The 12,149-nt window shown below is 49.7% G+C and overlaps 1 long non-coding RNA gene across 1 annotated transcript; it reads right to left on the reverse strand.

Annotated features, from left to right (window-relative positions):
- Window positions 1-1,522: 1,522 nt before the first annotated feature.
- On the reverse strand, window positions 1,523-4,053 carry LOC114008062 (uncharacterized). Its single transcript, XR_003549626.1, has 3 exons — window positions 3,644-4,053; window positions 2,977-3,144; window positions 1,523-2,610 (listed from the first exon to the last, which is right to left on the reverse strand). It is a non-coding gene; the product is annotated as an uncharacterized LOC114008062 (long non-coding RNA).
- Window positions 4,054-12,149: the final 8,096 nt, after the last annotated feature.

A 12,149-nucleotide genomic window follows, 5' to 3' on the forward strand; every position in this document is an offset into this window, starting at 1 on the left:
GTGTAAGTTTTCACTATAATTTATATCTCTTGAACCAGTCATTGTAAATGCAAATGTTTTCCTTTTTCTTTCTTTCTTTTTTTTTTTTTTTTTGGTGGGGAGACCATCTGCTTACCTGGCTACACAATGACAAATACCAGAATGAAAACTGAAAAATCTACTTAGCTCTGTGGTTGTTTCCCTTTAAAACACCAAAGGCCTGGGTGTGTGAAAACTCACGACACGGGCCTGGTGGGTTGGTTTCTATCCAGGCGTTTGGCATTGTGTGGACAGTCACACAGGGCTGCCCTCTCTGCCAGGGGGCCTGCCATCGGTAGAGCAGGGCAGGCATGTCAAAGTCCTCGGAGCAGCAGCTGCAGCAGTGAGGAGGTGCCGTCTAGGCTGTGTCCCTGAGGGAGGTGTGGAGACTCGTTCTTGTGCGTCGCCACGCCATGGTGTTCCTCTTCACACCGCTCGTCCTACACCCTGAGACAACGGTCTCCGTCGTCACTCTTTATGTAAATTCCTTTAGTTTGGTTCTTGAAATGAACACACTGTTTCTGAAAAACCTACACCCAGTGGAGAGCTGGGCTTTGATCGTACATCCTATGCCCACCACCACCAAGTCGCTCTGTGCTCGCACATCTTTGGCGAAGACCCCTGGCAGAGTGGGAGGAAAGAAATCTCGGAATTCAGGGTTACCTGAAGACAGAGTGGGTTTCGTGCTTCACCAGTAAGTCTTTCAAAAAAGATCTGAGCAGATCTCGGCAGGGAAAAAAGTGGTTGTTGTTTTTTGTTTTTTAAGTTTCTTTCTTTCTTTCATGAGAGAGAACCAAGTGCCCCCAACAGGGTCCCATGCCAAGTTCTCCCCACAAACTTCCAGTCAGGAGGATCATGGGCAACCCATTCTGTATGTCCAAGGTGACCCGGGAACCAAACCCAGCTTTCCCATACGGCTTCCAGAACCACAGTGTCGTGCTACCACTGCACCACGTGGCTGGGGCGGAAACAGTCCAGCTCCCACTGTTCATCAGACTTCGGGGCTAGCTCAGGTGTAAGCAACTGGTAACTTGCTACGGGGACTGACTAGGCCCTTCCTTGCATGCTAGTCTGAAACGTGCTCGTGAGCGTGTCCTAACGGGCTCTTTCTGAAGCCTGCGCATACATTGGTGGAAACAGTAGCACCACACCAGCTCCGCAAGTCAGAAGGACGAGGCAAGGCGTCCCTCAATAGTGAGTCTCACGCTCCGTGTCAGAATAGCAGTGGGGATGCTCTTTAGAAGGGACTCCGTATACACCCGCAACTGGTTTGCTGAAACTTAGGAAAACACCCAACCATCTTCTTAGGTCTGTACGGTCACATGGCTCGGGTGGTATTTCTCATTTTCCACAACCTGAAACATGTGACAAGACCAGTTAAAAAGAGTTCCGATGAAACATACCAAAGTTAAACAAATGAGGATAGCAACTTAGGTTTCAAAAAACTAGGTCTTAAAAGCAACTGGGAGGATGCTAGGGAAGGAAGTTCTGGAACAGCCTGGTGGCTTTGGTGTCTGTTCCCAGCTGGTTCCGGGAGCCGCAGCTGTGCGGGTGGCGGGGTGCTTGCACCCACAGGTCTCTGGGCCCTCCTTGGCGCCTGCCCCCACGTGCTGTGTGATGGTCTGACCAGGCAGACAGTGTGGGTTCCAGAGACCCTGTTCATGTGGGTCTTGGCAGTGTTTTCGGAGCCACTGAAGAGCCCAGAAGAAAAAACACCACAAGAAATGCTTTAAAAGGAAAGAAAAGAAAAAGAATAGGGGTAGACAGAGAGAAGGGGGTGAGAAACAGGCCCTCTCAGCTCCGACGGAAGCTATGCCAAGAAGCACTAACTGAAAACATACTGAACAGAGACCAGAAATGAGGAAAGAATAAAGTGGTTTGGAGTTCGGCTGACAAATTCATGAGAGAAAAATTCACATGGTTTCAGAGCAGAGCTTGGCGTCTGTCTCAGAGATGCGTGTGTGTGTGTGTGTGTGTGTGCAGTTCTAAATGTCTTTCTGGAAGAACACTTTGGCATTTTTTCTTACTGAGAAAAGTGAGTAATTTTCCTTTTTCAGTAGTGGAGAGACCACCCCTACCTTTGTCTCCAACATTCTGATCCTCTACCCTATTTTTCAATGTTTTACTGTGCCGAATCATTAGACCACTTCCTATGGGATCTGGCCAGCGAGGACCAAAACGTCTGGGTGCGCTGTCTCCGGTTTTCTCGCCCACCCTCCAAGAGGACATGGGGGCCACGGGGCTCGTTCCATTCCATCTACCGGAAGAAACACGGAGCAGCTGTTCTCCGAAGGCACAGTGCACTGCAGCCGTCTGAGCAGCCCCGGCTGAGGCTCGCCAGTGCCCGACTCAGGAGATCTGGCCCACTGCTGCCGTGTGGATGCCTGAAATGCCTGTCTGTGATGAGGAATCTCTGATGCTGTCCTCCTGGGCTCTGCCCAACCTTCCCGCTTGTCCACGGAGCCTCGACACTCTCGAAGTGTCCATGGAACTGGGCAGGCCGGTACACCATGGAGAAAGCGCCCACTGGGACGCCCACTGTCTCCTTTGACTGGGAGAAGTGATTAGATATAATTTGTAGAAACAGTTCTTCTGGAATGAGAAAACACAGGGGAAACATGGGAGTTTGTTGAAACTAAATTTGAGTACATTTGAGGTAAGAAATTCAGATGGAGTTTGGAGAATGCATCCTCGCCCTGCTGTCGTGGAAACTGGGGCGGGCACGGCACTCCAGGCTCAGCTCTCTGCAAGTGTTCGACGACTAGGCCTGGAGCAGTGACCTGGGGACAGCCACCAGGGACTGCTCCTTTCTCAACAGACATGTGACTAACGTAAGAGACAGTGGTGACCGCCACACAGGACAGCTGCGGAGCATCAACTGTCCAGGCCCCTCCCTACCACCGCGCCCTCCCTCCCGCCCCACACACCGCCTCACTCCAGCCATGTCCAGACACTCACCCGACTGTGGCTTTGCGCAGGTGTGGGTGCCGTGGAGGGAGCTGCCGTTCGTACCCTGAGAGCTTTGTGCTGCATCCCAGCATCTTGGGCTTTTGAGAGGAATCTCTTGAAACACATGTGCTATCAAATGTGCCCCATTTCCATTATTTTTTGAACTTTATTTCTTCCCTGACAAGAGAGACAGAGACAGAGAGAAACAGAGAGAATACACACCCCTAACAGGATCCCAAAGCTGTGATCCATTCCCCGCCTCAGCCAGCCCCATTTCAAAAGCCCACGTGCACCCAGGGTCATCTCTGGACTTGAACCTAGAACCCTCCCACATGTAGACCAGCCCTCGGAGCTCTGTGCTCTCCCATGGTGCCGCAATCCGGCCCTGGTTTCCAGGAGTCTTCACACCAGAGTGAGCTCCTGGACGGGCTGAGACCCTCGGCCATGCGGTGAAGGCCGAGTTCAAGCAGAGGCGATGCGGGACAGCAGGGTCCACAGAGACAGCACCAACCCCTTCTGGCTGGCTGGTGCAATTTAACCACAAACACGCCGCCCCTGTGCCTGTTGTAGCGTTAGCGGAGATACCGTTTCTCTCCGTGTTTACTATCGATTGAGGTTTCAGTAATGAAAGTCAAACCCGGCCCCTCCCACCGTACAGAAACAGCAGGTGTTTAACCTCAGCAAGGTCTGGACTTGCGTACTAACGGCGGCTGTATCCACTGGTGACTCCGACTGCCTGAACCTCACTCTCCTTCCCCCAAAAGGAGCGCTATATCACGAGATTTTTAAGAAAAAGTCCTTGGTAAATTAAAACACCACTGAAGTTGACATCCCACATGCCCTTTTCTCCCCTAAATAGAAGCCAGCCGGCGGTTGTTGCGGTGGGCGGTGGGAAGCGGGGGCGGTCCTCGGGAGAGCCCTGCGGTGGGCACTACAGGACAGACGCCAGGGCGCGCACCTGCCGGTACCACGGTCCACAGGCCCCGTTTATGCTGCAGTAACAACAGTAGCCATAGTGTCCTTTTTGACGCTGTTGTGAGCGCTACGGGTAACTTCATTTACTCCTCGTAGTAACTTTATGAAGTAGCTATTTCTATTTTATAAATGAGGGAATAAAGACTCACAATGGTAAAAACAAAAATGGCACTACACAGCGGAGATGAGGTTAAAACCCGGCCCTCCTGCAGTACGGCGCAAAGCACACTCGGTGAGGCTGGCCCATGGTTGGCTCCGTTTGCCTCAGAGGCCCTGCTGAGTACACTGGGCTGACACCAACACGAAGGGGGCTGAGGCCTGGGTCGCCCGTCCAGGCCCTGCTGGGGGATTTCTATCTCTATCTCTTCATCTCTATTTCTCTCTCTGTGTCTTTCTCACTCGTGGAAGAACTAAATAAATAAGCTTTGTAAGACAAAACCAAACCAACCAAAACACCACCAACAACAAAACCCACAACAATGGCAGAACCCCAGGTCCATTGGGCTAAACCCCAAGCTCGCACCCAGGGGTACATTGCCACGTGCTCCTCACTGGTGGGTCCAGATTCGTCGCGGTGTCCCCACAGAGCATCCTTCAGACTCCGCCCAGACGCGCTCCAGCGTCACAAAGCCACTCTTCCAGCCAGGGTACTCGTTCCACTTTTCACCTGATTTTCCTGTCCTTTTTTACTTCGAATCTGGTGATCATCCTGGTGAAGCTGAGAGGAATCGTCAGACAATGCCTGGGGAAAGAAGCGTGCTGTCGGGACAGAACAGCGGAAGCTGCTGACGCGCCAGCGATACCCCGGCCAGTACCCGATTCCCGGCACTACTCCCCAGGGCCCCCAGGGCGTCAGAGCTAGCTTTCACTTGTAGACAGAATGTCGTGGGGCACGTTTAGAACTCACTGTGTGCGGCTAGTCCACACTGAGCCGTGTCCTCTGTGCAAAATGCACAACGGATTTCAGACCCGAGTACAGAATAAAGAACGTGAGTACCTCACCGATGACACGGTAAAATGACTGCATCTTGGACATGTGTTAACTATAGTGTTAAAATTATTTTCATGGGTTTCTTTTTATTCTATGTGGCTACTGGAGATTTCTAACTCACACGTGTGGCTTACGTTTGCAGCTTGTGCTCTATGACTACCGGACGGCATTGTTCTGGAACCTGGAATGCAAGGCGTGCCAGATGTTTGAATGCTCCCTGCCCCGTGGAGTCTCGGTGAGCCAGCAATGCACACACGCCCTGAGCTGCCATTCCAGCCTTTGCAGAGCTTCGACTGCAAGGCTCTGTGTGTGTACAGAGTCACTGAACTTTTGGTACATGGCTAGTGCTAAAGTAGCTATTCCCTAATCATTTTTAAGGCTGATGAGAATTATTTTTGTTTTTAATTTGCCATAGGATGCAAGTGCTCACTGGAAAGAGAAAGAGAGACAGAGAGAGAACATGAGAAGTCACCCCCAGGGGGATGGCAACGCTATAATCCCTTCTCCTCCATTCTCCTCTTGGGATTTGGGGCAGGCATGCACACATACCCAGTTTGTTTCTCGGGCCGCTGGGTCCAAGACTCGAACCTCATAGCTGTCCATCTAGGATCCAACAGCCTTAGCCACCACCCCAAGGGCCAACCCAGTTATTTCTTCGCTTACTCCAGAAATGCTGCTCTTTGGATTGTAGATGAATGCGTGGCCTTATCTTTATCCACGAGCCAGTATTCGCCCCTTGGCTGTGGGGGCAGAGAGGAGGTGCAGCAGGGATAGACGGAGAGTTGCCCTAGAGGTCCAGGGGACCACAAGGATGGCCTTGGGCAGCCACGCTGAGCACAAGCGTCTTTCCAGATCCTGGCTCCCCATCTGGCACTGCAGAACACGACCCAGGCTGGCCAGCTGTGCCAAAGGCCTCAAGACATCAGATGGCATTTCCACCACCCCACCGAGAAGTGGCTGTCCGGGTTGCAGGGAGGCGGCCGCAGCTGATTGCCGTCCTGGTGGAAGGGCTCGTTTCCCTCGGCCTGCCTCACTGCAGCTGGGCCATATTTAGCCTCTAGACTAGATGTTTTAGTGCCTGGCTCTTTTTAACTGGCATATGTTAAGAGCTTTGAATTAACAGGTGCATAGAGAACATGAGAAGTCACCCCCAGGGGGATGGCAACGCTATAATCCCTTCTCCTCCATTCTCCTCTTGGGATTTGGGGCAGGCATGCACACATACCCAGTTTGTTTCTCGGGCCGCTGGGTCCAAGACTCGAACCTCATAGCTGTCCATCTAGGATCCAACAGCCTTAGCCACCACCCCAAGGGCCAACCCAGTTATTTCTTCGCTTACTCCAGAAATGCTGCTCTTTGGATTGTAGATGAATGCGTGGCCTTATCTTTATCCACGAGCCAGTATTCGCCCCTTGGCTGTGGGGGCAGAGAGGAGGTGCAGCAGGGATAGACGGAGAGTTGCCCTAGAGGTCCAGGGGACCACAAGGATGGCCTTGGGCAGCCACGCTGAGCACAAGCGTCTTTCCAGATCCTGGCTCCCCATCTGGCACTGCAGAACACGACCCAGGCTGGCCAGCTGTGCCAAAGGCCTCAAGACATCAGATGGCATTTCCACCACCCCACCGAGAAGTGGCTGTCCGGGTTGCAGGGAGGCGGCCGCAGCTGATTGCCGTCCTGGTGGAAGGGCTCGTTTCCCTCGGCCTGCCTCACTGCAGCTGGGCCATATTTAGCCTCTAGACTAGATGTTTTAGTGCCTGGCTCTTTTTAACTGGCATATGTTAAGAGCTTTGAATTAACAGGTGCATAAAAACTGTCAAAAAACACTTAAATCTCAAGACGGACTGTCAGTTGTATTAAAAAATATGGTGTTACGTAGCCACGCACTCTCAACACATCCAGCGTGTTTCAGCTTGGAAATTCCTTTTCCCTCCAAGCAAACCGGCAATGCAGCAAAAGGGCCGTGCAGCAAAAGGTCGTCCTGTAACCGCTGGCTGGAGGAAGGGGTGGTGTGTGCAGGGAGGGAGGAGGCTGGGTCAGAATCATGGTGTGGAGGCTCTCTCTCTTGCAACTGAAACTGCTATCCTTGCTTTGTTTTAGTGTTGCTTTTGGGTGCCAGAGACAAAGAGAGACAAAAAGTGAGAAATCAGAGACCAGCAGTTGGCGTAATGGCTATGTGGCTGGACTCCCATCTAGTCGACCCCGGTTCAAGTCCCGGACCCAGTGGCTTAAATTCATGCCAGGCACATGTGCGTGCGTGCCCAAGATCCTGAGAGGAGAATGGAGGAGAAGGGATTGCAGCGTGGCCATCCCCCCTGGAGGGTAATTTCTCGCTTTCTGTCTCTATGTCTCTCTGTCTTTCTGGCGAGCGCATGCACCCCATAGCAAAAACCTCTCCAAAAAAAGAAAAAGAAAAAAAAAAGTGAGAAATCCCCGCAGGGGACGCAGCAATCCCTTCTCCTTCAGTCTCCATAGGGATTTTGGGCATGCTGGGTTTGGAATTCAACCACAGGGTCAATCATTTGAGATTCAGTGCCTTAAACTCCACACCACCTACTGGTTCTCTTTTCTCAGTTTTTGAGATCTCCATTTGTGAACCGAAATAACTGATGGGAAAAAAAACTCCTAGGGCTCTGGAAAGCACACTTAAAGTTGTTCCTTTTAAGGAAAGGGAACAACTCATTATATGGTTTGGTAAAATTTAAAGTAAAATTAGCACAAGATGGCGGAGAGACAAAATGTGCTGCTTGAACGTGTGAACTACGAGCAGTTCCAAGTAAAAGTACTCAGCCAGGAAAAGTGGCCACGTGTGACCAGGGAAGGCAGAAGGCAGATCACGTGTGCTGCCGTGAGAGGGTCACGTGTGACCCGGGTGAGGCAGGGGACAGATCCCGCCTGCTGCCGCCATGCTAAGAGCTGTATTTGCAGGGTAATAGGAATGCTGACCAGCTGCGACACTGGGCAGACCCGGCACAGCCAGCATCTGCCTTCCGACACAGCGTGAAGCACAACGGCACCATCGGCTTAATCATGACACACCTGACATGACGCTGGCTGTGGCTTGTGGTGTCCTGGATCCTGGACTGGATCCAGATCTACCAAATCGCTGGCTGACCGCAGCCCAGTTGTCAGGTTTTCCGTTTTCCAAACTTCAGTTACTTTTATTTATTTAGTTATTTTTGAGAGTTTTTTTTCTATAGGGTGCGTGCACTCGCCAGAAAGACAGAGATAGAAAGTGGGAAATCACCCCCCAGCTGAGGATGGCAACACCACAATCCCTTCTCCTCCATTCTCCTCTTGGGATCTTGGGCACGCACGCACACACGCCCGGCGTGAGTTTAAGCCACCGGGTCCAGGACTCAAATCGCAGTAGGCTACATGGGTGTCCAGCGACATAGCCATTACGCTAACTGCTGGTCCTGAAACCTCATTTACTTTTTGAACTGTAACAGTGGAGGTGGGTGGAGGAGGGAGGGTAGAAAAGGCTGCTTGATGCTTGATTTGTTTCTAGCGAGTGTAAAATGTGGTGGCGTATAAACTTCTTCAGGGTACTGCGTTCCATGTCCCTGTGCAGAGTGGCAGGCCACTGCTCTGAGATGCAGGGCAGCTTGTTTGTGTTGATTGGTTGGTTACTTTTACATCTCGGCTGTTAGATTGTTGAGGTTTATTGGCTTGTGTTTGGTTATGTCTTATTTATTTTAATTGAATATTATTTCTATTTTAGGTTTTTGCCATAGGTTCACGCACTCACCAGAGAGAGAGTGAGAGGGAAAGTGAGAAATCAGACCCCGTGGGGGATGACCAGCATCTAGTGGAGTATGATATGTAAGGGGCTAGACATGCACATGTCAGTTTGACCTTCCTCTCTTACCAAATAACAGTCCCCCTCTGTGTCTAAGGTTAGTTCCACAAAAGAAGGGAGATCTGGGATCAGCAGTTGGAATAATGGCTATGTCACTGGACTCCCATGTAGTTGACTACAGTTCAAGTCCCGGACCCGGTGGCTTAAACTCACGCCAGGCACGTGTGCATGTGTGCCCAAGATCCCGAGAGGAAAATGGAGGAAAAGGGATTGTGGCATGGTCATCCCGCCAGGGGGTGATTTCTCGCTTTCTGTCTCTCTGTCTCTCTCTGTCTTTTTGGCAAACACGCATGCCCTATAGCAAAAACCTCTCAAAAAAAGGAAAAAAAAAAAATAAGAGGGGAGATCTAACCAATATTAGATTGTCCCTGGGTCAGTCCACAGATGACAGTGTTTTCCTGCTGTGAGCTGCCTATTCCCCTGAGAGGGGTGACATTTCGGACTGGATTGTGCTTCCCGTTCCCTGAAGGACATCATTCTTATCCTGAAAATACTTGTTGAAATGATGTGCTCTCCCTCCACCCTCGACCACCTCATCCACTCTCAACAGCACCCCAGCTCAAGCTCCACTTGACCTTAAGGTGACGAGGTCAGGGCTGAGATTGGGGGTCTCCTCCAGACAGGCTACTTCTGCCCATAGGTGTTAATTTGGGAGGGCTTTCACTAAGTATCCTGTAAGTATCTCATTAAATACCCAAATTTCTCTGACATTAGTTTATTAAGATGCAGAGGGCTTAGGCAGCATCAAGAGGGAAGTAGACAGAAGCATTTATGTATTTTGCTAAATCCCCTTTTTTTTAGGCATGAGCACACCCAGCATCCTCAGGGGCGTTTCAGGACACGGGGCCTCAGACATTCCCACGTGGTCCGCCTCTCGGCCACCTCCTTCCACTGCTGCTCCACCAGCTAGCCCCAACTGGCCTTTTGTTTTTCGATTTATTCATTAGTTTTATTTTTTAGATTTGTGCCATAGGGCATGTAACTTGCTGGAGAGAAACAGAGAGAAAGGAAAAGTGAGAAATCGCTCCCCTGGGGGGATGGCCATGCCACAATCCCTTCTCTTCTAAAATCTTCATCAAATTTGGGGCACACAGGCACACAGTCCTGCTGTGTTCTTCAAGCTGCAAGAGTCTGGGACTCGAACCATGCATCAGCCATGAGGGATCCAGCACCTCAACCATGCCACCACCTGCTAGCCTTTAAAATATAAACCCGCTCCAAAGACTGAGCACCATCCCAGTAAGCTACTTTCCTATCAGGAGGTGCTGAGTGTACTGCTGTCACATGTCAGCCTACAGAACAGCAAGACATGAGTCCCTACAATGGGTGAGGAGAGACAGGGGTTTTTGCCAAAAAGAATTACATTCTGAGAAAGACCCATGTTTATCTCAGCATTATTCACAACAGCTAGGACATGGAATCAACCCAAATGTCCTAGAACAGATAAGTGGACTAAAAAAATGTGGCACGTGCACTGTAAAGAAAACTACTCATCCATTAAAAAAAGAAAAGAAAAGAAGGGGACCAGCAGTTAGCGTAATGGCTATGTCGTTGGACACCCATGTAGTCGACCATGGTTCATGTCCCGGACCCGGTGGCTTAAAACTCACGCCAGGCACGTGTGCGTGCGTGCCCAAGATCCCGAGAGGAGAATGGAGGAGAAGGGATTGCAGCGTGGCCATCCCCCCTGAGGGTGTGATTTCTCACTTTCTGTCTCTCTGTCTCTGTCTGTCTGACGAGTGCACGCACCCTATGGCAAAAAAACCTCTAAAAAAAAAAGAAAGAAAGAAAGAAAGAAAAAGAAATATTGACATTTGATTCCAAGTGGATGAATATGGAAGATTTAATGTTGAGTGAAGCAAGCCAGACTGTGAAAGACAGGCATGAATGTTCCCACTTGATATGTACTGACTGTACTCCATAGCAGAAACTGAAGGACTGGAAGGTATACCAGCAGGGAGGGCAACTGTAGTTACCTGAAACAGTATAGAAGGCGTGGGTAATAGACGTGGTGATGGTGAGAGAGAAGATCGGGGGAAAAAACATTCATAGATCTCTGCCTGTGGTGTGCCTTCTGGGTCCAGCTTCCTGGCTGTGAAGCCCCCCGAGCCAGGGCGTCCCTGCTCCCAGACCCTCGTGCTAGTCAGGACAGCATCCGTCCAGGCTGTCCATCGCTACTGTGGTGTGCCTTCTGGGTCCAGCTTCACAGCTGTGAAGCCACCTCCGCCCTCCAGCCAGGGCTCCTCACCTTCCAGACCCCAGTGCTACTCAAGCAGGCAAAGTCTATCTCACCCTCTTGTTTTCCTCTGTCCCTTCTAATGTTTCTTTCTCTTAAAACAAAAACAAAAACAAAAAAAGCACGTGAGCTTGCGTGCGCACGCGCACACACATACACAAAACAGCTTTTTGTCCCCTTCCTTGTGCCTTTCTCTTGCTAATTTGTCTCTTTTTCCATGCCTAGGACAGAATCCCTCCAGGACTCTCCATCTCTGCCTGTGGTACGCCTTGGTGAGGTGCACAGCATGACATGCGGTTTTCCATTTTTAATCCAAAATTATCTTTAGCAAGGTGATTTCTGTTTCTTTCTTCTCCTTTTTTTTTCTAGTTCTTTCTGTCTTTTTCCATTGCTTTTTACCTTTCTGTTTCCTAATTTCTTTTTCTTTTATCTTACTCCCTATTTTACTACTCAGCCCTTTCCTACTGCCTAGAGAAGAGTAGGTGCATAGTAGCTAAACATCTGAGCATTGTGAGTTTTAGAGAATTCTTTGCTCTCACTGTACTGATTGTAAAAATAGTAAAACTCCCCTTCATAAATCGGATTTCAAAACTCCTCCTGTGATTCCCACACTGGAGGACACAGTAGAAGGGAGGAAATAGCACTGAATTATTTCAAACTAAGGGAAACACATGAGCTCACAGTTGCAGAACCCTTCTCCAACAAACTAGCCAAAAGTGAATACATTACCAATGACTAAAAATCGGAGAAGAGCCTCAAGAATGACAGAATCGAGGAATACATCTCCAGCAAGGGAACACTGTAACTAGTCTCCATTTAAGGAAAACCAGAGGATATTACTGGAACATCAGAAAAAGAATTTAGAATGTTTATGGTAACAAAACTCTATGAGATGCAAGAGAAAAGAGACGCTGAGCTCCAAGAGATGTCCTTCCATGATATGAAAGAAGAATTGGACACCATAGGAAAAAATGTCAAACAGAACCGTTACATATGAAGGTTTAATACAAGAACTCAAAATGATCCTCAAAAGTATTAAAAGCAGGTTAGACCATGCAGAAGATCAAATCTCAGAACTGGAATACAAAACCTCTGACATAGAAAAAATTATCAAAAATACT

The sequence above is a fragment of the Tupaia chinensis genome, unplaced genomic scaffold (genome assembly GCF_000334495.1).
Source record: "Tupaia chinensis unplaced genomic scaffold, TupChi_1.0 Scaffold000278_1, whole genome shotgun sequence".
NCBI lineage: Eukaryota > Metazoa > Chordata > Mammalia > Scandentia > Tupaiidae > Tupaia > Tupaia belangeri.